The 25,809-nt window shown below is 41.9% G+C and overlaps 1 protein-coding gene across 2 annotated transcripts in view; it reads left to right on the top strand.

Annotated features, from left to right (window-relative positions):
* Positions 1–621: 621 nt before the first annotated feature.
* Sv2c (synaptic vesicle glycoprotein 2C) overlaps positions 622–25,809 on the top strand; it is a 200,658-nt gene continuing 175,470 nt past the window's right edge. The window contains exon 1 of one of the 2 annotated variants that reach the window (XM_003470261.5): positions 622–773. The gene's annotated coding sequence lies outside the window, so the exon portion shown is untranslated. Of the gene's footprint in view, positions 774–806; positions 939–25,809 lie in introns of those variants that run through there. The other variant, XM_063258358.1, reaches the window with a different exon arrangement.

The following is a 25,809-nucleotide window of genomic DNA, read 5'->3' as shown; positions in this document are numbered from 1 at the left end:
CCTAAGCGGTCATTATGAATGTGGGTAACTCAAGCTGCCTGGCCTTGCCGGCTATTGGGTAGGTCCCAGACCCCCAGGGAAGTTTCATCTGCTCCTGCTGCGCCCCAAGTTCTTTTTCTGCTTGCATGCTGACTGGGGTTGGAGGAAAGATCTGCCAAGTTCCTCCTGGCAACCTCCTGAAAACCAAGTCAAAGTTAACAAGTCAGTCTGGGGCCCACAAAGGGGTGGCAAGACTGCCTTCCTTGGGCCCGCGGGACCACCCTCTGCGCCGCGATGCGCGCGACGCAGTCACATTCCCTGACTCACGAATAGAGCCCCTCTCCTTACCCAGCTACAAACTAGGTGCCCTGTCTTTCCCCAAATTACAGCCACTCCGAGGTGGCCCTGCAATCCTCCCAGCCCCTTCGGGTAGCACACGACCTAGGCACCCGGACCTCCCCCATTTCTCATCCGCGCGGCCGGCAGCCGCCGCCCTCCGCCCCCGCGCGCCGTGACACCCTCTTGCGCAGCGCGTGTACTCCCGCCACGCCGCGCCCGGCACTGCAGCACTGGGGGAGGAGGCAGGCGGCGGCGGAGGCGGAGGCGGAGGACCGCAGCGTGCGAGCCCGGAGCCACTTTCCCGCCCCTCCTCTTGTCGCCGACAGGCTCGGAGGAGTCACCACTCCGCGCGCCGCAGGAGAGAGTGGCAGGCGGAGGTGACCGGGGAAGGGAGTCAGAGCGGCGACCAGCGGTTGACACCGCTCTGATTGGAGGGGTCTCCAGCAGCTGGAGCGGTGAGTGAAGGGTCCCCAGTGGCGGGGGCGGTGGTAGCGCGGGGAGTCTTTGAGCTCCGATGGATTTGCCTTCGGGATGCGGAGCTGTACGCTGCAGCTGGGGAACTTTTGCAGCCTAGCAGAAGAGCAACTTTGCCCCTCTTGGTGCGAGGAAAGCAGTTGCAGGTACTGGGGGCTGCCGGAGAATGGGAGCTCGAAAGTCGGGGGTAAAGCAGTTGGAGGGACCCCGGGTTCGCCAAGGGCCGGTACAGAAACGAGGGCGCACCAGCAGGAATTCCTAGGGCATGCGGGGGCTGCAAACTGCAAGGCTTTCCCTGCTCCTTTATTGGGTCTGGGGATTCGCTGGGCTAAGGGGCCCCGATTCCACACGAGCAGCCCAGCCCTCTGGCGGGGCGCGGGCTCTGAATGCGCGCTGCAGCCGTGGGCTCAACTTTTCGGCGGGGATCCCTCTGCAGACGTGCGGGTGGCGGGAGGGTAAGAGCAGCCGCAGCGCGTGCCGCGAGAGCCTGAAAAGAACACCGTGAATTTTCTAACTCTTGCTGGTAAATCCCCAAAGCCCGGGTCTCCAGGATCAGGAGAGCGCGAGAAGCCTGGAAAGCGGGGAAACCCGCGGGGCCACGCTCTTTGCAGGAGTCTGCGCCTCACTACACCTCGCCCTTCCTTCGGCCAAAGCCGGGTGGGCGCCTACTGTGCGCGGAGGCGAAGGAGGGCCAGGCGTGTTCAGCTCAGGACGGGACAAGGACCCCGCCATCCGGGTAGATAAACGACCGAGGGAACCATGGCGGGGCGTGGAGGTAGTAAGCCAGCCCCGTTCCGCGCGGTCTTTCCTCCGCCGCCCCGGGCTCGGTCCCCGGGAATACTCTTCTGCGCGTCTCAGGGATGTCTCTGGCTGGGCCCCGGGGGTACTGCTGAATATGGGGATCAACTTGGCCAGGAGCAGCAGGCAGCCCGCCGCGGACGGGCGATGTGGAGCGTTTGCGTGGGCGTGCGGGAACCTGGGTGCCGCGCGCAGGAGTGGAGGGGGAGGAGCTGAGTCACTGAGACTCGAGGTGCCGCCTAGACGGCTGGGCGGGGAGCGCTCGCGTCACCCGCTACGTGCGCCAGTGATGCAAGCGCAGCCCCGCGAGGGGCGGGCGCGGGGGTGGGGCGCGGGCGTCAGAGGCGCACGGCTGATGGATGGCCCCGGTTGCCTGCGGCGACCCGGGCACGGCTGGGGAGGGCACACTGCGGCGGTCGGCCAGGAAAGCCCCGCAGGCCCGCGCTACTGTGGGCGGGCTGCGACTCCGCAGTGCCGCAGTGCCGGGAGGGCGCCGCAGCCACCAGGCGCTCCCCGGGGACCCAAGAGACGGTAGTCTTTGAGGGCGCCACGACAGGGATGCCCCGTGATCGCTTCTCTTCGGGCTCGCTCCCTTCACACCTAATGGATTGGCAGCGCGAGAAAGTAGTTTCAGCTTAATTCTCCTTAATGTAGGAGGAGAAAGGCGCGCCGATCTCTCCAGAATCCACTGGTTTTTCAGTAGCAAGTTCCAGGAGACCTCGTGCTCCGGGCAAGTTTTCATATGAATGCTCTCGCGTTGAGGTTCTTCAGATTGTGTTGTGCCAATGCGCCCCCTCACCGTTCTTCAGGATTTGGGGCTGAAGGCCTCTCAGTCGTGTTCGAGAATGACTTAGAAAAAGATGAGCCGCAGCTGTTTTTTATAACATAAGCGAATGTTAAACCGCTACCGAGTCTGCACTGTCTGATGGAAAAATAAACCCGATCCAGCTTCCGTTCCTCTTTTTAAAGCCACTTTGTGGAAAGTCAGCGACAGAGGTCTTTCTGTTGGCTTCACTGAATGAGCCCAGATCCGTAGTCTTGGGCAGAGGAGTGGAAAGGGGTGAGGAAGGGGATAAGAAAGAGAAGAAATCCAGAAAAAAGATCCTGCTTCCTAGACCCCCAGTATTTTTTCATTCCACCCTGGGCGAGTTCCCGTTCCTGTCCGTGTCGCACCATTGAGAAATCTGAAAGGTGCCCCTTCCACCCCTTAGTGACGTTGCAGCGCTGTGCTGAGGCCAAAACAGAGGGTCTTGGAGAGCTTTGGAAATACAGTCTCTGTGAATGGAAAATACCACGAAATAGGTCGCTTTAAGGCACAAGAAAACAATTTCACCTTTAATTACGAAGGTTTTCCTCAGCACTGCTCCTTTAATGGTCGACAAATGTCGATGATGGACTTTTCCTGACACTAATATAAAATCAAATGCCATTAGCTGATGTCTGGAGGGGGGAAAAAACCAGCAGATCACATCTGAGTATTTTTGGTGATGTAGTGGACAAATCAAATTTATTTTTCATGACTCACTGACAATGAAAATAGCTCTCTGCTCTGAGCAACAGACTAAGCTAAGAGCTTTTAGGTGAAAATTCTGCTTATTACCCCTGTCATATTCCCTAAGTGTGGAAGAGAACGGGATGTAATGCTCCACCTCAAGGAGATGACGGAAAGCTCCACGTGCAATGTATCATGTGGTGGCAAGCGCCAGAAAACCCATTTCTTATCATTTGAAACAGCAGCTCTTATTCACAAACCGGACCATATGTTTTATGAATAAAAAACCAATAATCCTTCTTATAGCTCTTTCTGTTGCTACTCGTCTTCCCATTCAAGGTAAATTTCTGTGGCTGTGGAAGTGAAAACGCCATGTCTAGTCCGCGCAGCTCTGCGCTGGAGCTGCAGGGCCCCAGTGGACTTCTTGGTTCTAGGTGACCAAGGTTTCTGTTAAACTGGGTTTCAGATCACACATGTCATTAGCTGCTTCCACCGAAAGTCATCATTTAGGTCTGCTGTAACCCAGTGAGAGACAGCTGCAGCTGCATGAGCTTGTGTGTACACTGCTAGTTGGTTTGGTTGGTGTTTTGCTCTTTTTAATCTCTTCACAGTTGAACCAGTGGTGTGAAATGTTGAAGTAGACTGAATCAGGAGCCTCTTTCTTTGAGACAGCTAAGAAAGACAGTGGGATGGAGCCACTACGTTGTCTTTCTAAAAATAGGTCTTTATAGGACATAAGGACACCATTTAATTTGATCACAAGCAGTCTTGGAACCCAGGCTAGTCAGCTGTGGTTTCATCACACGGCTTCTACTGTCGTGACTAACCAGAATGGAGCAGATTAGATGGCTTGGTCACTTCCAGTTCTAATATTCTTTCACTCCAGAAAAGGGAGAGATATATGATGAGTTATATTTTAAATTCGAACTTGGTTTAGACATATAAAAAGTATTTTTTATTAACTCATATTGAAATTTTCCACAGAGTTGTAGGCTCTGTTTTTGCAGATGGCTTGTTAGATTTTGTATTGTGTCATTAGGAGTATGAATAATATAAATTCTAATTAAAGCAGTTTTCAAAACTTGAAATTTTCATATATTTTTAGACTTTATGAAGTAAGACATTTTTAAAAGGCCAAATCTGAAAAAATATTTCAGTATACCATAAAGCCAATTAGCATGATATTGTAAATGTTTTCAATTGAATAAAATACAGTGGATTTGCTCTACCACTAGACAGTATGTGACGTGGGTGGTTAGGAATGGACACTATGATGATGAGCTTCGGGCTTCTGAAATCTCCGGGCCGCTGAACAGTTCAAGAGCATACAATTATGGCAAATCAGACCAAGTGCCTTCCCTTGTCATATACAGCTATTTGAAAACCCTATGAAGCAGCATCCTAGAATAGCCAAATAAAGTAGTAACTCTCAGTCATGTGTAATCACACGTCCCAGGGAGCTTTTTCAGAGCCCCATCCTACACATTCAAGTTAATGGTTTCACAGTTGGGCCCGGAAGAGGCCCTTTATCAAGCTCTTCCAAGCAGATTGGATGCTATCTTACAGGGCCACCCCAGCAGGAATACTTGAACCAAATAACAATATAAAACCCAGAACATGTGAACTTTCTAAACTATGTTTTCTGTTTAGTATTTATCAAGGAGGAAATCATATTCTAGCTGAAAGATAAATCTAAAGATGAGTAACTCCTTTGGTAAATATCAGAAGGTAAGGTAGGGAAGATGTCTTAGTATTTCATCAAAGAAGGTAAAGACACAGAGGAAATGTTTTAGTGATGAGTTACTACTAAGGGATAAACATTGAAACCTTAGCATGGTTTTCCAGGCCGTGGTCACTGCTGTGGCCTCGTTTTGCATAACCCCAAGCCACTTCCCTACCTGCTGCCCCCAAATGTCAGCCTTCACTCTTCTGTCCCACACCCCTTCCAGTCTATTGGCTCCTAATATTCTTCATATCTTGGTCCGATTTTTCTTTTCTGGAGAAGACACCAAATCTCTGTTGTGAGGTTTAGGTTACCTCTTCTGGAAAACAGTACTTTTTCATTTCATGTTTTCAGAGAAAATACAGTACAATCAGCTTACTTTGAATTAAGATAAACAATAAAACATTTTTAGTATAGGAGGTGTGACTGAAAAATACAGTGAGTGTTTATATTTTTAAAATTTATTACAGGGAAGGACACACTGCCACTAATCCCGTGGAGAACACTCCCCTTCACTTCCAGCACACTCGTCCCATGTTCTTACCACTCTGAAGCAGCTCTGAAAGTCCTCTTCATTTCCTTAGTCATGGCTGCCTTGGTGTCCTGAATCAACTCACAGTGTCTCTCTTTCTTGGTCATCATGACTTTAGCGAAGAGCCCAAGGTCACATGATGCCAGATCTGGTGAATAAGGTGGATGGGGGCACAGTCTAATGTGTTACGAGCCTGCTTTCCCACTGGATGGCACTCAGCAGCAGCACTCAGTGTATTATTGATCCCACTCATGTCGACACTCGCAAAAGAGGACTACAGAGCTGCTTCAGAAAGCGACGAGAATGATTTGAAGAGGATTAACGGCAATATGTCCTTTACTGTAGTGATTTTTAAAAATTCAAACCTTCAAGTGTATATTTTGATCACATTTGTAACTGTGCCCCAAGTGTTGCATGGAACCTTATCTTTGTGCCTTCAGGCTGCTTTAACAAGATGGTTTAGACCCAGTTATTTACAGACAATAGAAATTCTTTGCTCACAGCCCCAGAAGGTCAGCAGGAGCCTTGTCTGGTGCAGGCCTGTTCCTCACAAATGTCAGCACACGGCAGGTGGGATAGGGCAGCTTTTATAGGGTACTAATCTCAATTCACTAGGGTGGTGCCCTTGTGCCTTAATTACTTCCCCAGACATCCAGCTCTTAATACCATCATTTTGGGGGTTAATTTCAAGCAAGAATTGGGTAAGGCAGCAGGAACACAAGTAGACATACTTAGATTAAAACATTATTTCTTGTTTATCTGAACATCGAATTCATAGGGACATTCTGTATTTTTATTTGTTAAATCTGGTGGCCCTTTTAGATAGTGCATTAATTTTACCTTTTTTTTTTTCTTTTCCCGCTCCTTCTCATCGTCTCCATTTTCATCTTTAAATAAGATTCATTATGGCTAATCTCTCCTCACTAAACTTTAAACACCAGGAGGTCAGACATAGGATTGGGAATGTTGTTGCTTTGTCTTGGTGTTTTGTCCCTAGTGTCTTAAAATAGTAACCTGGGGGTTAGTAAGACCTCGGTAAATATTTTCCAGTGAATTAATGGCCTATAAGAGACAGCTAGTGTGGCCAGGGCCAATTTTCTTAACCTCTGAGCCTTAATTTCTTCATTTATGAAAAGACTATTTCTAGATTTGCTTTTTAGAATTGCATTTGAAACTTATAGAAGGGAAAAAATGTATTAAGTACTAGCATGTCATTTTGTAGATAACTCTGTAGGCTTCAAAGATGTCTCTTCTTTCCATGTCATCTTGTGAAAGGAGAGGATTCTCATTTAATGCATGAAATCTTGGTTCTTTATTATTTTTTAAAGGATCCCAGAGGCAGTCAGACTTTCTAAGTCTCTGGAGGGTTCAGGTGTACAATTGCAAAGTTCCTGTTCTCAGGAGCAAGTTTCCATCTCCAGAGTGTTAACAGTTGGCCAACTTCTTGGGTTGTATGCCTGTACAGTCAGACAACACCTCACATGGATAAGGACCCATGTTAGTACTCTTCCATCACCTCTTGAAATTCTTTGAACACTGGATTGCACATTTCCCTTTTGTATTGGGCCATGCCAGTTTTGTGGACGTTCCTAGTATACTATACATACTGATACATAGATGATGAATGAGGAGTGCATGTACCTATTTAGTCTTTCTAGAGGTCCAGGGCCTCCTGTTACTCAAATAACTTGTGACTTTTCCCTAGACTCATCGCTTATCATTAGCTGACTATGTTGCTTCGCCTCTGCCATGCCTGCATTTATCTGCTTCCAGCCATCCAGTGTATCAAGAACTTTCCATGAATCTCTGACATTTGTAAAGAACCCTCCTTAGGTCTCCTATTCTTAAGTGTTGTCAGTGGATCTTCTGTCCCCCATCACTTTTTCTGAGATTGCTGAGCAAGTGGGACTTGAAGTTCTAGGTTTGCCTTTGTGGGAGTACCAGGAACACTGCTGGTTTGCTTTTTTTAGAATGTCTCTCCTATTATATTCAGTTTTTGAAATCAGCAAATTCACATAAAATAAAGAGTGCTCTTGGAAGTTGAAACTTTCCTAAGAGAAATTTCTGTGCTTTTTGTTTTTTGCTTTAGATTACTCAGCAGAGTCATGTGGCATGGACACCTCTGCAGCAGGGATCAACCCTGTTACCTTAACAGTGGCTAGAGAAGGTGACCCACTTTCTTGGTTACTTTTCTCTCATTGAGACAAAATACCTGATGCCCAAAGTAAAGCATTAGGAAAGGTTTATTTCTTATAGTTTTGGGGTTTCAGTCCATACTCACCTGGTTTCAAGGCAGGATGGCATGACGGGGGCAGCTATTTGTGGCCACCACAAACAGCAAGAACAAACAGAGCAAAAGAGGAAAGAGACACCTTCTTCCTGCCTTTGCACTATATGCTGACTCCACCCCTGGGCGGGTACAGCACTCACACTACCAATCCCAGTGCCAGACAACAAACAAGTAACCAACGCCAGACTCAACTATGTCCATGAATGCATGAGGCTTGGGAAGGGGCCATCCAAACACAAACTACAACACCCATTTTGTCTTGTAAAGCTCTGACTAGTTTCTTGTAAAATATATTCACCTTAATATCATTTTTTACTTGCTCTTAGCATATCATTTTTTAAATTTAATTTCTGTGCTTATTTATTTGTGTCTGCTTTTATGTGACTCCCATAATGCACATTAAACCACTTAGTACTGGCTGCGTTGAATACAAAAACAATTTAAGTATAAACATTATTATTTGTGAAATATCTAAATAAAGCTAAGTTTCCAGCTGACTGCATTAGGATAGGAGGTAGGAATATAGACCCACAATAGTATCCACTATCCACAATGTCTCTCATCCTGTTCTCACCCAACCTGTAAAACTTCAACCCACTTCAGAGGTTCCTCACAATAGCTTAGAGTCCTGAGGACTGCTCTGGTGGTTCTTCCCTCTGCATTGGTTCCCTGCAGCAGCAGTATTTCAGTGTCATCCAGCCTGCTTCCCATTGCCCACAATGTGTGGCCCCATACGGAGCAATCTACTGATACAACTGTCAGCTCCTCATAACCACAGAGAGATTTAGAGGATGTGTAGATACAGCAGGGGTTACTCAGATGACCCTTCAAATGACATAGCATCCTGGACTCACAATGAATTGTCACATCTAAAGCAGGCTTGATGATCTAAAGCAGAATATAAAAAATGGGTCTTACATTGCCTTTCACTTGGAATGAACTCTTTCTTATGAAACATCTTAATCCTGCTCCCATAGGCACACTCAGAGGTATAAGGATAGTAAGAGGAATCATCAGAATTCTGAACAGAATATTCATTGCATCATCATTACCATAGTGAAAGATTGGAAACTGCCTAAATGTCTATTAGAAAATTATCAGAGTTCATCCAAATAATAAAGTAATACATCACCATTAGAATGAATGAGGTGAATCTGTGCACAAATGTGGAAACACTTTGAAGACAGGTTAAAAATAGCAGTTTGTTGACCAAAATATATACTATTCTTCTGTCTTCGTTACTTTTCTCATTGGTAAGGCTAAATATGCAATACCCACAAATTAAAGGAGAAAAGGTTTATTTTTGTTCACAGTTTGTAGAGGTTTCAGTCCAGTAGTCAGCTGACATCCAGATAGACTGTCAAGGCAGAGGAGTCCATGGCAGAGCAGACAGGAGGCAGCAAGCAGCAGCAGCAGCAAGCCTATGTTCCTTCTATCCTCTCCAGACTACCAGCCTTTTGAATGGTGCCACCGGCATCCAGGAACTATGCTAATTATAAACAGGGGACTGATTTAGTACCTCTCACCCTTAAAATCTCAGTAGCATATGTGCTTGATCCAGCCGGCTCCCCAAAACTCCACCAATGAATGCATAGGCTTTGTAGGAACATCTAGATACAACACATAACAGCTTCTGTTAAAAGGAATTTAACCTACATTAAAAGGCCTGGAAGGGTAAAGACCAAAAACTATGATCTTTTGAGGGTAATGTGGACAAGATCTTATACTTTTTGATTTATGTGTTTCTGATATTTTAAGTTTCAACAGTAAGCACATACTACTTTTGTAATGAAGGCATCAATGAAAGTAGTAACTATTAATTTCAAGGTGATCTTGTGATGCTATTTCTCAATTACATCTAAATTTCAGTATTTTATCAGCTAAAAAAGAGTGCTAGCTTTTCTCATGGGTGCTTTTCCAGGCAGTAGTATAGGTAAAATTATCTAAATTGTGAGAACATGAGTTACTCTGGTACTCAATAAAATTAGTCATGTGCCAGCTAATAATGTTCCCATCAGTAAAGGACTGTGTATATGCTGTAGTGGTCTAGGAAGATGGTTTTGGGTCTAATATAATCGGATCAGGTATAATACAATATTAGATATCATAGTTGTGTAAATACACACTGTGACGTTCCCATAGTGATGAAATCACCTAATCATGTACTTCTCAGAAGGATCCCCATTGTTAAGCATAACACAACTGTGCTCTCATTTTGAATAGAAAAAGGAACACACAAACATGCTATACAGTGGCCCGTGGGCAGAGGCTGCCTATTGCTAACTTAGGTTATTAGTGCTCAGAACCAAATCCCATGCCTCCTCCTGCATCCTCAATAAATCTTAAGTTCAATAGCAGTCAAGAGCCTGTATTAATCCTGTGTATTTTGCTTTTAGGGACATTTTTCATTCTGCTGTGGCTGTATTTTGGTGGGATTGGAGACTGGCAGTCTTTTCTCTTTGCATGAGCTTAGAATGTCCTTCCTCCCTCCTTTGTCCACTCCCAGCATACACACTTACATATGAAAACCTGTGCTAATCATCTTTAAGCCTCAGTTTAAAGGTCTGGGCCCTTTGCTAGATCTGTTCCAGCCCTGGCAGCCATGGCTGCTGGAATGTGTCTCTCTCACATGTCCTAGCTGCTTCTGTGTCCTCCTGCTAAACTCTGAGGCCCTGAAACCTTGAGGGCAGAGGCTGAAGCGCTGAGATCTTTGTTACTCCTAGCACTGGGTACACAGGAACTGAGAATTTTTAAAATTATTTAAAAATCTTTTTCTACTGATATGAAATATATAGAAAGGGAAGTGCTTGTCTTATATTGCAAGAGTAGAACTGAATCAGTCTTCACAATCCAAGCTCACCTCTTTAAAGAACACCCATCCGTGACAAAGATAATATTCCCAGTGCCCCAGACTCCCCCTGCATGGGCCTTGCACTCATCACCACTTTCTGGTGTCTTGGCTTCAGTCTCCTGGAGGCAACTAGTGAAGTCTCTCCACAAACAGTGAGTCTGTGGTCTGAAGAGCTGATAGGGCCTTGCTATTGCCAATAGGTGTGACAATGACAATACCATGTCCAGAATGTGTCTGGAGGTGCCCCCAGACTTCCAGTCCACAAAATTCTATTTAGAGGCAAAGAGAATAGTCCCTAATGAATTACACATGATTGTCAGGACTGTACAAGCACCTTTGCCTATGACATGATTCTGAGTCCCTTATGAGCCAATCTGTCATCTCATTATTCCTTGTCCAGAGTCTCACAGAATTACTCTTCAGAAGTGCTGTGGATTCAGGCCTTATTCTTCTAATTCCTCAAACTTGAACCCATTCCATTGGTCAGAAGGCAACAAATGGACTTTCATCCTCATGAAATTCCCCTTCTATTAGCCAGCTTCTGAGCCCAGCGGCTTGGCAACACATAATCGTTTCATAGCTCTCTCTGCATGCAGAGTTCTTCCTTCTTAGCACCGGATCAAGGAAATTCACTGAGGAACCCTGAGCTTCCATCAGATTACTTTTCCTTATCTGAATTTGATTTTAATATGTTACTCTCTCACATTGATATTCCAAGAAACAATCTTAAGGAACTTCCCGTATTTATTTTAAGGATGTTACTTATTATACATCATAAATTTATACAAGAAATGGTATTGAAGTTTTAGCTCTGTAAAAACAAGGATTCTCCTAAACATGATTCTGTTTTATTACATTCATCATGGGATAAATTTTGTCAGTAGGAAATACAGATGAAGTGCGAAGCTGGTTTGGCTTGGCGAATGTATGCATGTGTCTAACCAAAAGTATGTCTCCAACCCTTTAGAACCCTTTCCAGTCATTCCCCCTCCCCTAGACATCTGTCCCATTTTTATCACCAGGGATTAGTTTATCTTCTTAAAATTCACATAAAGGGAATCAAACAGTATATTCCAATAGTGGTGAGCCTATGGCACGCACGCCACAGTGGGCTCTTATCATTGAAAGCTCTAAAACCATTCTCTCTCATCCTCCACTATATATTTTTTTTAAAAAACTCATGTTTTGATGTGTGTCTTTACTCCACTGATTTTTTCACTATGAAACATAGCATACCATGTTTATATGTTCATCTATTAATAGCCATGTGAGTGATTTCTAGTTTAGGGCTATTATGGATAAAGCTGCTATTAATACGCTTATATGTGTTTTGCTATATAAGGTAGTATTCATGGGTCCTGAGGATCAAGAAAGGAATACGTCTCTGAGGTGCCACTTTTCTGCATACTGTACCTTCTATACGTCTTTTATGATGCAGTATCTTGTTCGTATCTTTAGCCCTTTTTTTTTTGCTTCATTTATTTTCTATTGCTGAATTTTAAACATTATTTATATATTTTAGATTGTACCAGGTACTTTTTACAAAAATATTCTGCTAGCATGGGCTGTCTTTGTATATTAATAGTGTGACTTTTTTTTTTTTTGAGACAGGGTCTCGCTGTGCATTTCAGGCTGGCCTTGAGCTCACTTTGTAGCCCAGGCTGGTCTCAAACTCGCAACAATCCTCCTGCCTCAGCCTCCTGAGTGCTGGGATTACAGGCGTGAGCCACCACACCAGGCAATAGTGTGACTTTTTCTGATAAACAAAAGTTTTAAATTTTAATGAAATCCAGCTTATCCTTTTTTTCCTTTGCTTGGGTTATGCTTTTGATGTCATATCTGAAAACTAATCAACAAACTATAGGTTATGTAAATTTCTTTCTGTTTGCTTCTTGGAGTTTTGAATTTTATGTCAGGTCTATGATCCATTTTAGGTTCTTTTTTATATAATGAAAGATACAGTTCGAGTTTTATTTATTTAGGTACTGGGGATCGAACTCACAACCTCACAACCTGGCGCTTGCCAGGCAGGCGCTCAAAAAACACTGAGTTAAACCCCCCATCTCTCAAGTTTTAGAAGTAGTGTTTTTCGGTGGATTTCAGAAATACTGGGTCTACGGTAGAAGGAATTCCCATATCCTCCTACCACATGGCTGTATCTTTCATTAGTGTAGTATATATGTTACAAGTCATACCCTTATTGATTTGATCCTCTTACCCAAAGACCATAGTGAACACTATGGTTTGCTCTGTGTTATACATTCTATGCATTTTGACACCGGTGTGACATTGACCAGGGTAGCATTCTACAGAGTAGTTTATCCACCCTCAAAACTTCCTGTGTCCACCTATTCATTCCACCATCTGTCTTTTTCCTCTCAAAGGTATGGTGACCTTTTTCCTGACTCCATAGTTTTGCTCATCTCTAGAATGACATATGACATAGCTGAGATCATAGAGTATGTAACCTTTCTGGTTGGCATCATTTACTTAGCAATGTGCAGTGAAGGTTATTGTATATTGTTTTATAACTTTATAGAAAATTTATTTATGTTGCTGATTACTCCACTGTATGATGTACCACAATATTTATCTGTTTACCTACTCCATTTTGGGGAGCCACACAGGAAATTATAACTATTCGTACCCAAGTTATTTTGTTTAGATGTAAGTTTCATTTCATCTGGCTACACACCAAGGGGCATGATTGAGATCATTATGACATGTAGTTTTGTACAAAGCTGCCAAGCTGTCTTGTAGAGTGACTGAGTTTGTCTTCCTGCTGGCAAGGAATGAGTCTTTATTGCTTTACATTCTACTCAGTATTTGATATTAGCAGACTTAAATTTTCCTAATAGGTATGTAGCACTGTCTAATTTGCAGTTTCCTAATGACATAGGATGTGGAGCATCTTTTCCTGTGCTTATTTGTTGTTTGTGCTCTTTGTGAGGAGCCTGTACAGAACTTTTGCCCATTTTTCAATTGGGTTATCTTTATAAAGATTTTTGTGTGTATTTTGGACACCAGTCATTTATGGCTGTATGTTTACCTTTCTGTTATCTTGACTATTTCATAGAGTACAACACATTTTTTTAGAATAACAGTATTTTTTAACTACAACTCTTAAGATTTACAGAAGTTTCCAGATTAGTCATGCCAAATGGTCCCATGGTTTTACTGAAGGAACAAATCTAGCAGTACTGTGACTTTGCAATCACAGAGAGGGCTAGAGAAGGCTGCAGTGGTTTGTTTAATAGCCCCATCTTATTCTAACAGTCAAGCATGTCCATGTACAGCATCTAGCTAAAAGTAGGCTTGATTAGAGAGGGTAGTCTAAATAACCAGTGAGAGGCTGTTCATAAATGCAGTTAGATTACCAGAATAGAGCCCATAAAATAAAAAACAAAATGAAGAATACTCACACCTCTGAAATTAATCCTGGCAGCTGCTTCTATTCCCAGAATGTTGTACTTAAACTATGATGGGGTAAATGGGTAAAGTCAGGTACCCACAGCTTTTAAACTTCGCAGACAATACTTCTGGTCTCCACTTGTGCTTGACAGCACTAAACCAGAACAAGATGTAGATTTGCTGTTTTGTAGTTAATCACTAACGGGCTGAGGATATCTGGGCTTTCATTAAGCTGTAGCGTTTCTAGGACTGGGTCCATTAAATAAAGCAGAAGTCGTCTTGCTGTAATGGAAAGATGAGCACTTGATGACCGGATCCATGTAAATACTGTTGGAGACAGGCCACCTGCTTGGGTTTTGTTGGTCTTCCATGGCAGTGGCACATTACTTTTTCCCAGTGGATCATCTGGATTAGGAGTCTGTGAGGAAGTTTCTGGAAGTGATTACCATGTGACTCAGCAGACTAAAGAAAGCAGGTTGCCCTGAGCAGTGTGGTGGGCTTCATCTGATCTGTTGAAGGCCTGATAAAAATAAGTGTTAGTAAGAAAGAATCTTTAACTCTGCTGGGCCAGTATTATTCTGCTTTTGGATTCAGACTTGAAAGAAATTATATCATAGACAGTCCTCAGTCTACTTTCCAGCCTCCATTGTTGTATGAGCAAATCCTTCTAATAGATATTTTTATTGTGTGCGTATATATCTGATATCCACATCTGCTTCCGTATCAGTGATTGCATATTTATTCTGTTTCTCTGGAGAACCCTAAACAGTCCTTGCCTCTTGAGCTGAGGCCTGAGCTGGCACTCTGTCACTACCCATGTCTCCTTGCCTAAAGGCCCACAGGGGGAGCAGTTGCCCGGAAGCACAGCACAGCCCATATTGCACTGAAGCCTGGTGTGCCCCTGACATCAGGTACAAAAAAAAACCCAAAAAAGTACTTCCAAATTATGTGAGGTTAGGACTATATTCTGTTTTATGTATAAACACAGTATTTTTTGCATAATCTCAATATATAGTAACATTTCCAAGAGTCAAATTGCTCCTTGTAAATCAAGCAAAAACTATTTTGATTTGTTTAGGAAGTTGTTCTTCACTTTCAAAAAATTGTCACTACTCCTGCTCTTGACTTGTTCATAAGCATAACCATGTCTGTCTCCACTGGCGTTTGCTGCTTTCCTTGTGATTCTGCACTTGGGTGCAAGCATCTCAGGACTTCATTTGTATTTTTTTTAAATTTTATTTAAACAAATACTAAACAAAACAGAAAATGGGTAGAAATAATACATACTTTCAAAGAAAAAAATAAACAGTAAGAAATCACTAGCTGATGATTACAAATTGTCTTCTTACAAATAGTTATTCAAGATACTAAAATGGAGCATATAAAGTGGGGATTCAAACAATGAGACTACAACCAGTTCTGTTCAACTATTCAACAAAAACTTGGAAATATGGTATCAATCCTATACACTTAACCGTATATGCAGTTATCTATATCTTCAATTATGTTGAGACTGAACAAACCCAAGAAGTCTAATATCACTCTGAACAAAGAATAATACTATTGCTGGGTGTCACATTATGACACTCCAGGATCTGCACTGGGTACTTTAGTGTCTCTTTTTCTTCAAAGTATCTGTTCATTTCATCATGTGTCATAAAATCAGTTCTCATAAGCTGATTGTAGATTCTACGCATGCATGAATCTTTTAACATGTATTTCTATCCTTTCTATATTAGAGGGGGAACAAAATAAAGCAGGAGAAAACAAAACGTATTCCTATTAACACATGAAACGAAAAAGACATATGAGATCATTGTACAAGGAGTTCTACCATAGTTCCTGTGGTTGTCTCTTGTTATCTTCAATAGAATTGGCTATATCATGCAGACATAGTATATGAATATATCAGTATATAAAAATATTAATAAAAACACAACTTTATATATAGTATAAAACTTCAAAAGCAGGCAGTTATCAAACCAGAATGTGTATTGTCATCTTCAGTGTAGTTGCCTATGCTCTCAGACTTGATACTATCAATCATATCAGTTTTGAATAAAATCTGTCAATACCAGACTGCATCAAACAAACCAGATTTAACTAAGATCAGTCATGATAAAACAGTATAAGTCATACAGGGCTCCAGATTAAGATAATAGGAAATTAAAGATGATTACTGTATCATATCCTGATGCTTTGGGGACAGCTGTCTGTGCCCTAAAATCTAATGCAAGTAGACAACTGGGACAGAATGAAATCTATCAAAAAAAGAGAATAAAACCTATCTAAGCAGAGTGGTGCAAGTAATGTGGGTTTTAAATCCTGATACACTGTTAACAATATCTTCTGCCATCTTCTTTAAGACTCTCCCTCCCCTTTCACTTCCCCAGGGTACCTGTGCATTTTTGGATCTGACCAAGACCCTTGGTTTTAAATTAGGCGGGGGGGGGGGCAACCTGCTATTTACCTAAGTGGTTCTGAACCTTCTGTCTCCTGGACTTGATCTCTAATTGTATTCCTTTACCTATAAAGCCTGTCTTTCCAACCTATCCACAAATACTGGTCTCGTTGTCCCTATTACTCTCTGGTTCTCTGTCACATAGAGCACTGTTTTCTCATATTTGATTTTCAGTCCATGTACTCTTTTTCATGTTTATTATATTTCCTATAAATAGCATCTCAGTGGGCCCTGCCTCCTGATCTACTCCATGTGTGGTTCTTTTTTTTTAATTTAGTGTATCAAGGCCAATTATATTAGAGATTATAACTAACCTTCTCTGCCTCATTTCTGTTATGCTCTTTTTTGCCATCAGTTGTCTGCTTATCTACTTCATTCTGTTTTCTGCTCCATTCATTGAGGCTTCTCTGCCACTGTTCTTGGAATCCTAGTACTTTTCTCTCTCTCTAGAATGTCCTGCAGCATTCTTTGTAGAACTGGATTGGTGGTTGCGAATTTCCCGAGTTCCTCTTTGTCTTGGAAGCATCTTTTTCTCCATTAATTTCTACAGACAGTTTTTCAGGGTACATCAATCTGGGCTGGAGGTTATTTTCTTTCAGGGCTTGGAATATTTCACTCCAGGCTCCTCTTGACTTGATGGTTTGTGTCAAGAAGTCTGCCATTATTCTGTTGGGCCTTCCTTTATAGGTTATCTGTTTCTTGTCTCTAACAGCTTTTAATATTCTGTTCGTATACTGAATTTCTGGGATCTTGATTATTATATGCCTGGATGTAGCTCTGTTTTGGTTGTAGATGGCTGGAGTTCTGTATGTCTCATACATCAGAATATCATTTCCTTTTCCTGTGTTTGGGAAGTTTTCCTGAATTATTCCTGTGAATAACCTTTGTAGTTCCTTTGTTTGTACCCCTGCTTCTTCATTCACATTCTTTTATTCTCAAGTTGTAGATCCTCTTGTCATCTCCTAGTCTTTGTATTGTTACTGCTTGTTTCCTTGTTATTTTTAAAAAGTTTTTCCTTTCATAATCCCACATTGCAAAACTATCCTCCAGTTTGGATAATACATCCATCCTTAGTTTCTTTCAAGCAGATTTGCCATCTTTCCATAGAGTTTTTAATTTCCTGGTAATCTCTTTGAATCTGCTTCATATATTCTATATTTTGTTTATATTATTTATCAAATGATTCTCTCATTTGTTTGAGTTCTTCCCTTCTTCCATCTGTGTCTGCTTGAGGGGTACTTAGCATCTCTTTTATTAATCTATTTATATCTTGCTTTACTTGGCTAAATATTTCACTTTTGAACTCATCTATGAGGTCCCGAAGATATCTCTTTATGTCCACTGGTGCCGTGTCTGATATTGCTTGTTTGCTGTTGTCATTCTCCTTTGTATTTACCTGTGCTGGGTCAATGTTCTCAGGGTTGGGACCTAGGAACTTATTCTTGGTGCTTCCTCTTCCCACCTTGTTTGTTTCTTCCAGGAGGCACCAGTTTCTTTCTTTGTTGGTTACAATTCCTCTGAAGCACTCTGGCCAGGCAACCCGTGCCACTGCAGTGTGCTAGTGAGTTGCAGATATGCTGGTCCTTCCCCTCTGAATCAGCCAAGCTGCTGATGCCTGCAGTGCATCACTGTGCACCGCCTCCCCTGCGGGTTAGTCAAACTTCTGAGGCTTCACTGTGTTAGTATGCACCACCACCATAGGGAACTGATCTTGAACAACCTATTGGGTCTTGGCCAGGTCGTGTGACCCAGGCCTAGCTCACTCCACCAATCTCGTTTGGGAAGGGAACAACTGACTAAAGTCACTGCTGCCCTTTGTACTTTTCCAGTGCTGCCCCGTCCCAGAATGTCGTCTGGCAGAGCCCCCCGCTCTGTGGAATGGCTCCACTCCCGTCACTCACCACAGGTCAATGCAGGATCCCTACCAGCTCAGCTCTTTGTTTGGCTGGCCAACCCCCAACCTCGTGTGACTGCACCTCCAGTGAGTTGAAGTTGCGGGACCTCAGACAGCTCTGCAAGTCACCCGCTGCAGCAGGAGCACTGAACCTTTAGCTGTTCCAATAATAGCACCAGGACTGTATGTTTGATTGATCCTTCTCACTAGTTTCTTCTTGTTACTAGATAATTCATCTCCCACTGTTCAGGGCTCCCCACACTATATTATGTTGAATTCTAACTTGACTATCTCAGGGAACCTCTGTAGCCAGCTGTTATCTGTCTGCCATCTTTGCTCCGCCCATCCCTCACATCTTATTCTTCATTTGTATTTAAAAGTTCTTATACTGGAACGTTTACAAATTTAAAACTCCTTACTATGTCTTCTATTTCTCCTTATTATTAGGGTATTTACATTTCAAATTCATGCATGGAGGTAGGTCACTTTATCTACAAGTATCATTTAATGAAGCATTGTAAAATGTGTGCTAGTGCCAGACATCATTGGCTTGCTTAAAGTCTTTTATGTTTCAGCACTACTTGTAATAAACTGACTTATTGGGAGATAGGAAGATATAGCTTGTCACACAGAAGCATTCATCCACGCTGGCATTGTGTGTGAAGGGAGTATGTGTGTGTGTGTGTGCATGTGCACATGTGTTTACATGTGTGTGTGCACACATGTCTGGTGTCTCCGCGTGGCAGTGCTTGTGAAGGGCTGGTGTGAGGTCTGGGCCTGCTGCAGAAGCAGGACATTGATGGGGCACACATGAGCCTCTGTCATGATTCCATGAGTACATGGCTCATTCTGTGAGTACATGGCTCAGCCATGTACTGCGGAGCTCATGCTGTGAGGGTGTTTCACATCTGCAGGGCAGCCATTCTGATCAGCAACAGGTAAGAACAGAGCACATTTAATGGAGAAGAACCAAATGGATGTGTGTGAAGATGGCTGTTCCAAGAGCTGGGTGATCTTGTAAGAATCTGGTGACTTTTTTCTAACAGAACTTTTAAGATCCTATAGCTCTTGGACATCACCACTTCTCATTATCCGCAACGTGGGTTTTCTGGGTTTGGAGGCAGAGGAACCCTGTACACTGCTTCCAGAAGAAAGCTTGGTGACCTATTTTAATCTAAGAGTTCAAGGGTATGAATATTTCTCTATCAGTAGAACCTGATTTAAGAGTAATTGTGAAGGGACTGGGGATTTAGCTCAGTGGCATAAGCGCCTGCCTTGCAAGCAGGCAGTCGTGAGTTAGATCCCTGATACCGATAAAAAGGAAAAAGACAAAAAAAAAAAAAAAAAAAAAAAAGGAAGAATGAGTAATTGTGAAGGAATAAATCAGAATATGTTGAAAAATTGACCCAATACTGAATGACAGATTCTGTTCTTTTATGCCTTTTACCTGAAGTTTGGGTACTGATAAGAATGGCCCACTCTCTATCTACACACACAGTGGGTGTTGTTCTTGGGGCAGAGCCTGCCTCATTTATTGATAAATACATTACACTAATTGTTTTCCCAAGCATTCATTACTGTTGGCCTGAATGCATAATGATCGTGGTGCCTTTTGGGACATGGATGTGTGTGCACAGGAAGCTTTGATTGTATTCAAAGGCTATAAATATACACACACATACAAAAAACATCAAACAAGACCTAGTAAAGGTTAACATGCATTTCTCAATAAGCCTGACAAAAACCAGTGATTAGTATAATTAAATGTAGGACTTAAAAATCCAGGCCAAGATTAAAGGAATGTTTTGCTTGGCACCAATTTGGGGGCATTACTGCTCTTCCTTATTAATGCCATATTACATGTTATTATCTTATTATCATATTAATTGCTTCGTTGATTATCATGCCACACATTTGGAGCAACATCATACTCCACTTCATAAGACTGTCAAATAAGATGCAGAGTAGGAGCTTGTATCATCCATGGCCTTTGAATCCAGTATTTTCTTACTTCCTAGATAATGTTGACATTGAGTCAAATGATGTGATTTTTAAATAAGCGACTGAAAATTGGATGTGATTGTGTGTGCCTAGGGTCCCAGCTATTCAGGAGACTGAGATGGGAGGATCATTTGAGCCCAGAAGTCTGAGGCCAATCCAGGCAACATAGTCAGGCGTCACTCAAAAATGAAATAAAATCAGAGAGTGAATTGTCTTTGCCTAAAATTAAAAGTGCGATGAGGTATGTACCAGACCCTTCAAGAGGCCCAGAGAGGTTACTTCTAGTGCACCTCCTGCTTGCTCTGTCAGTGCATTCCTTTGTGTATGTGTGTGTTGTTACCAATTCCTCTTGCAGGTAGTGATGGGCTGTGACACTATCAGGATGCCATGGCATGGTTAGATGAATTTCAGGAGTCTCTGGTCACATTGTGCTTTTATGTGGGATCTCTGGTCACACTGTCCCTAACAGGACAATGGACAACTGATTTTCAGAGTGGCTGACAGAAGACATCCAGACTCTCCATTATAACAGCTTTCACTGTCCCTTCAACTGCCAGCATAAGGAGTGGGGTGTCTGGCTTCTCAGTGTCTCACCTCTAAGGCCAACTATGTTCAGCCGGAAACCACTGGGCTCACAATCAAAGCAGTCTGTTTACCTTTGAGTAGTGGTTAGAGGGAGTTACATGTTATCCTCTGATCACACCAGGCTTTCTTTCTTTACTTCCAAGATGAATGCATCATTTGAAATTCCACATTTAATTCTCAGAGCCAGCACGTGCTGTGTGTCTGCTCCCTAGGTTAACAGATTTCTTACACCTCAGAAGCAATCAGATTGGTAGTTGAAGGTATGATGCACCTTCTGGGTCTTACTTGACTTTTTTAAAATGTGTCCAAAGTCTCTAAATATTTCATTTATGAAATGCTTTGTGAGCTTTATAAAGTCTGTTAAGTATAAAATTAGCAAACATTTACTAGCTTTGTTAAATACTAGGATAACAAGAAATGAAGGCGCTTAGACAAATCATGGTGTTGACTTTTTAGTCCTGGCTAATGTAAAGCTCCCTTTGAGTCACTGGAGGTCAAGCTTAGCTATTTATTTGCTTGTTAGCTCATAAGCTATAGCTACTCTAAATGAAATAAATGTGGCCTCACAGTATGTAATGAAAACTAGTATCAAACTATATTTAATCCACTGTAGCACCAGTTACTGCCTTAAAGGGCACTTTTCCTATAGAATCATAAAAGGCACTGAATTTATCTGGAGATAAGAGAACAGACAGGTAATTTAATAACAGTCTTTAAATATTTAAAGGACAAATGCACAAAAGATTGCTTCTCTTTCTAACAGGATAGGAGAAAATATACTTGAGCAGATTAACTGAAAGATTCTAACAAATGAAATAGAAATCTCTATCAGTTTTAGTCAGCAAGTGTCATTTTCCTCGTGCAAGGCATATGCCATGCTCCTGATGAAAAGCCAGGAGGTGAGGCTTAGCCTCAGCTCTGAAGAAGCACAAAGACCCAGGGGGGAGCCCTGACACGGTCACACACCTACACTGCGAAGGAAGCAGCGGGTGCTCAGTGGGTGCTGTCCAGAATTCCCCACTGGGTAGAGGGCAGCAGCAAGGCTATGCTTAAGGCAGGGTTTCTCAACCTCACCACCACTGAAGTCTGGGGCCAGCTGATTCTGTGTTGGGATGTTCTGTGCAGTGGAGGACAGTTAACAGCATCCCTGACCTCTACCCATTAGATTCCAGTAGTATTTACCCCTCTGGTTTTCACAACCCAAAATGTCCCCAGGATATAGGTGACTTTACACCTTCCCCCCAGTTAACTCAGATAAGAACGTCTGTATTAAAGAGCAAAGAAAATCTTCAAAGGCAGGGTCTCTTGAGATGCCCAGGAAGAACAGATGGGGTTATTGGGCAAAGACAGAATGCTTAAGGAAGCAGTTTTATGAGTGAGGGGAACCAGGTGACTGGCAATCCTGTAACCTGGAGGACAGTACGTGAGGGGCCCAGCATGGGCTGTGGTGGTGACTGAGCTGAAGGATCCGTGGGGAGCCTTGAAGATCAGGTACAGCAGTTTGGGCTCACCTTGGGCAGAAGTTGTGTTGATTAGATCAGGGTACTGTGGCTTGGGGCAAGGAGAGCCTTGAAACAGAGATAGCAGTTAGGAGCCACTTTGCATTGCTTCACTAAGGTAATGCTCTGTTCTTTACTCATTCTGGGAAGCTACTAGCGTGTGTTTATTGACTGTTCTATTAAGTGCTAAGCACTGCTTCAGATGGGGAAGGAAGAACCTCAAACAAGACAGAGTTCCTGTTTTTGTGGAGTTTACCTTCTACTAACATGAATAATAAAACTCATTATAATCAAGACAAAATAGCAACTTCATTGCAGTGAAATATCATGCCTAGGTGGTCAAAATAAAGGTAAAATAAAATATTCATTTTCCCTGTGGATTTATGAAAGGATATTTCTTTATAAATTTATCCACTGGGGAGAAGTGTAACTACATGGCTACTGGGACATTTTTTAACAGGGACAGAAAAGAGGAAAGAGAAAGACAATAGGTAACATTTTTAGGGCTCCCAGCACATGATAGCTATGCTGCTGGGGACTTGTTATTTTTATCACAACGTCAGTCCAAACTACCATCTCCTCACACTTGGAAAAATACAGCAGTTCCCATAAAAGTCCACCCTGTTAGGTCTTTGGACTTCATTTCTGTCTTCATTTCTGTCTCGCTTTAATCCATAATCCTACCTGAGTGACCTCTGTAAATCTTAAACGTATCACGTGTGTTCCTGAGTTAGGCCTCACCAGCTCTCTCTCTTCGCATTAGACCACACTGAACTTCTTTTAGGTCCTGACGGTGCCTCCTCCCTTCTGCCTGCCTGGTGGTCCACCATCTGGGCCTCACCCCATGGCTGTGAAAGTTGATTTTGCATATCCTTCACGACTCAACTTGTGGCACTTTCCTTCAAGATATCGTCCCAGGATCAAGCCTGGAACAGGCAGTCAATATTACTCAAGAAATCAGGATTTTAGAAATGAAAAGACTATCTCAGAGAACATCTATTGCTTGGGGGTGTGGATCTTTAACCAGTAGATTTATGTCTGTTTAGCTTAAAGATGCAGGTTCTATCAGGACACTGAGGAATGTGGGTGTCCTGTGGAGCTCTGTAAAAGCATTGTAGAGACTCACTTTAGATGGTTTACTGGTAGACTTGCTGGAGATACTCATTAAATATTTGTTATTAATTACACCAGAAGCATGATCTTGGCGTTATCAGTCTCTCATCAGTGTGTCTCAGTGATCAGCACTGTGTAGACTGCCAAGGTTTGAGCCCGTCTGTTCATATCCAGTGGAAGCCTTAGCATTAGGCAGGGCTAGGCTTTGTTTTTATTAGTTTGGTTCATTAATATTCTATTAGACATTTACACACGTACTTTTGTTGTGGCACCCAGCATGCCTCACTGGTCCTCTCCCCGTTCTAAGTATCAATCTGCAAAGCTGTACAAGGGGTGTGTAAAGAACTGTGAAGTATGTAATAATGCATGATTAAAATTGCTAAAATATTCATCATGTTGCTTAGTTTGGATTTCCGAAATGATGACACCTTTCATTCATTATTTACCATTCTTGATTTAGTCCTCGTGCTTTTTGTAGCCACTAAAATGCAGGGTGGACAGAGAAGAGCAGCATTTTGTTGTATTACTCACCCGCATCTAAGTTCATGCCTAACTTAATGACTATAGTAAACAACGTCGTATTTTTCTTGAGCATATAGAAATTTAAAGAACAATTATAAAACAGACTATTTGAAGCACCATAATGTTGAATTTCTCTTCATTATGAATGTTCCTTCCTGGGTGTCTTAAGTGAGTATATAGTGATTATACTAAAAAACAAAACAAACAAAAAATTGAAGTGTAGGCTTTTTTGGTTTGTTTCTTTTTCTGATCCTCGTTCATCTTACATTTTCACCACTACCATTTCAGGCCAACTTGGTTGAGCTTGCGTGTCCAACTGTGGCGTGTAAAGACAGACAGCCCTGGCCTCACTGGGCAAGGTCTAACTACTTACACTGTGGTAACAATAGTACATATTTATCCAATGCCCAGGTGCTCTTCATTAGGGCAGTGATGCAATTTACATACATTATCTCATTTAGTCTTGATAATTCTATGAGATTGCACAATTAAAATTTAATGTACTTTTTCTGATGAGTTCTATTAAACATTTAGGGATAATATACCTACTTTATAGAAGTTTTTCTAGAATATGGCAATATAGCATTTTGTGAGACAAATATTATTCCAATACTAAAACCAGGCAAAGACATTACAAGAAAATAAAGTTCCAGACCAATATCCCTCACAAACATAGGCACAAATACTTTCAATAAAATACTAGCAAAGTGAATCCAGAAACATATTAAAAAGGAATCTACATTGTGACCAAGTTTATCCTGAGAATCCAAAACTTTTTTAACACTTGAAAATCAATCAGTATAGCTTATCATAGCAATCTAATAGAAGCAGAAAATAGCACTTGACAAAATTTAGCACCTATTTATGATTTTCCAAACCGTTAGTGAGCTCAGAATAAAAGGACACCCTCTTATAAAAGGAAACTCCAAAAAACTTACAGTAGTGGGAAAAAAGCTGAATGTCTTGATATTAGGAACTAGACAAAAGTTTCTTTAGCCACTCTTATCCAAATTCATATTAGAAGCCACAGTCAGTATAATAAACAGGAAAAGGCAATAAAACTCACAAATTGAAAGAAAGAAATAGAACTGCCTTCATTACATATATATAATAAAATACATATATATAATATAGTACCTATATATCTATATAGTACCTATATAGATTAAATAGTACCTGTATGAAGAGTCCTAAAGAAGTCACATGAAGAGCTATTAAAACTCCTAATTTATACAACAGGCTGTCATATTCTTATATGTCATTATAGAATTCTCATAGTATTGATTTACAATTATAAATTCAAATTCAAGGGAACAGTACCATTTGCATATAATGGCACAAGAATAATTCTAAATCTAGCAAAATATGTATAATATTTTTATGTTGAAAACTGTAGAACGCTGATGAAAAATCAGAGATCTTAGTAAATGGAGGGCTGTACTGCATTCATGAACTGGAGGTACCCAATATATTAATAACATCAGTTTCCTTTAATCAAGTAAATTAATCCAGTACATTCCAATCGAAATCTCAGCCAGATTTAAAAATAAATAGATCAAAAAACTGACTCTGAAGTGTATATAGAAGGACAAAAAAACTAGCCTAGTCAGGATAATTTTGAAAAGAACCAAGTTGAACATTACATACTGCCTGATTTTAAGATTACCTTAAAGCCATGAGAATAAGAACATACTGGCAAAAGAACGAACATCTGGAAGAACAGAAAAGGAAAAAAGATTCCGGAAAAGATCCACATGTGTAGTCAATTGAGTTTTTAACAAATCTATATTTGTTAAAAATCTATACTTGCTTATTTGTTTATAGATTTTTAATAAATCTATATAG

The sequence above is a fragment of the Cavia porcellus genome, unplaced genomic scaffold, assembly GCF_034190915.1.
Source record: "Cavia porcellus strain 051 isolate PalLab524CR breed Dunkin Hartley unplaced genomic scaffold, mCavPor4.1 scaffold_11, whole genome shotgun sequence".
NCBI lineage: Eukaryota > Metazoa > Chordata > Mammalia > Rodentia > Caviidae > Cavia > Cavia porcellus.
The sequence above is the reverse complement of the archived record's forward strand: the minus strand, read 5'-3'. Positions and strand labels throughout refer to the sequence as shown.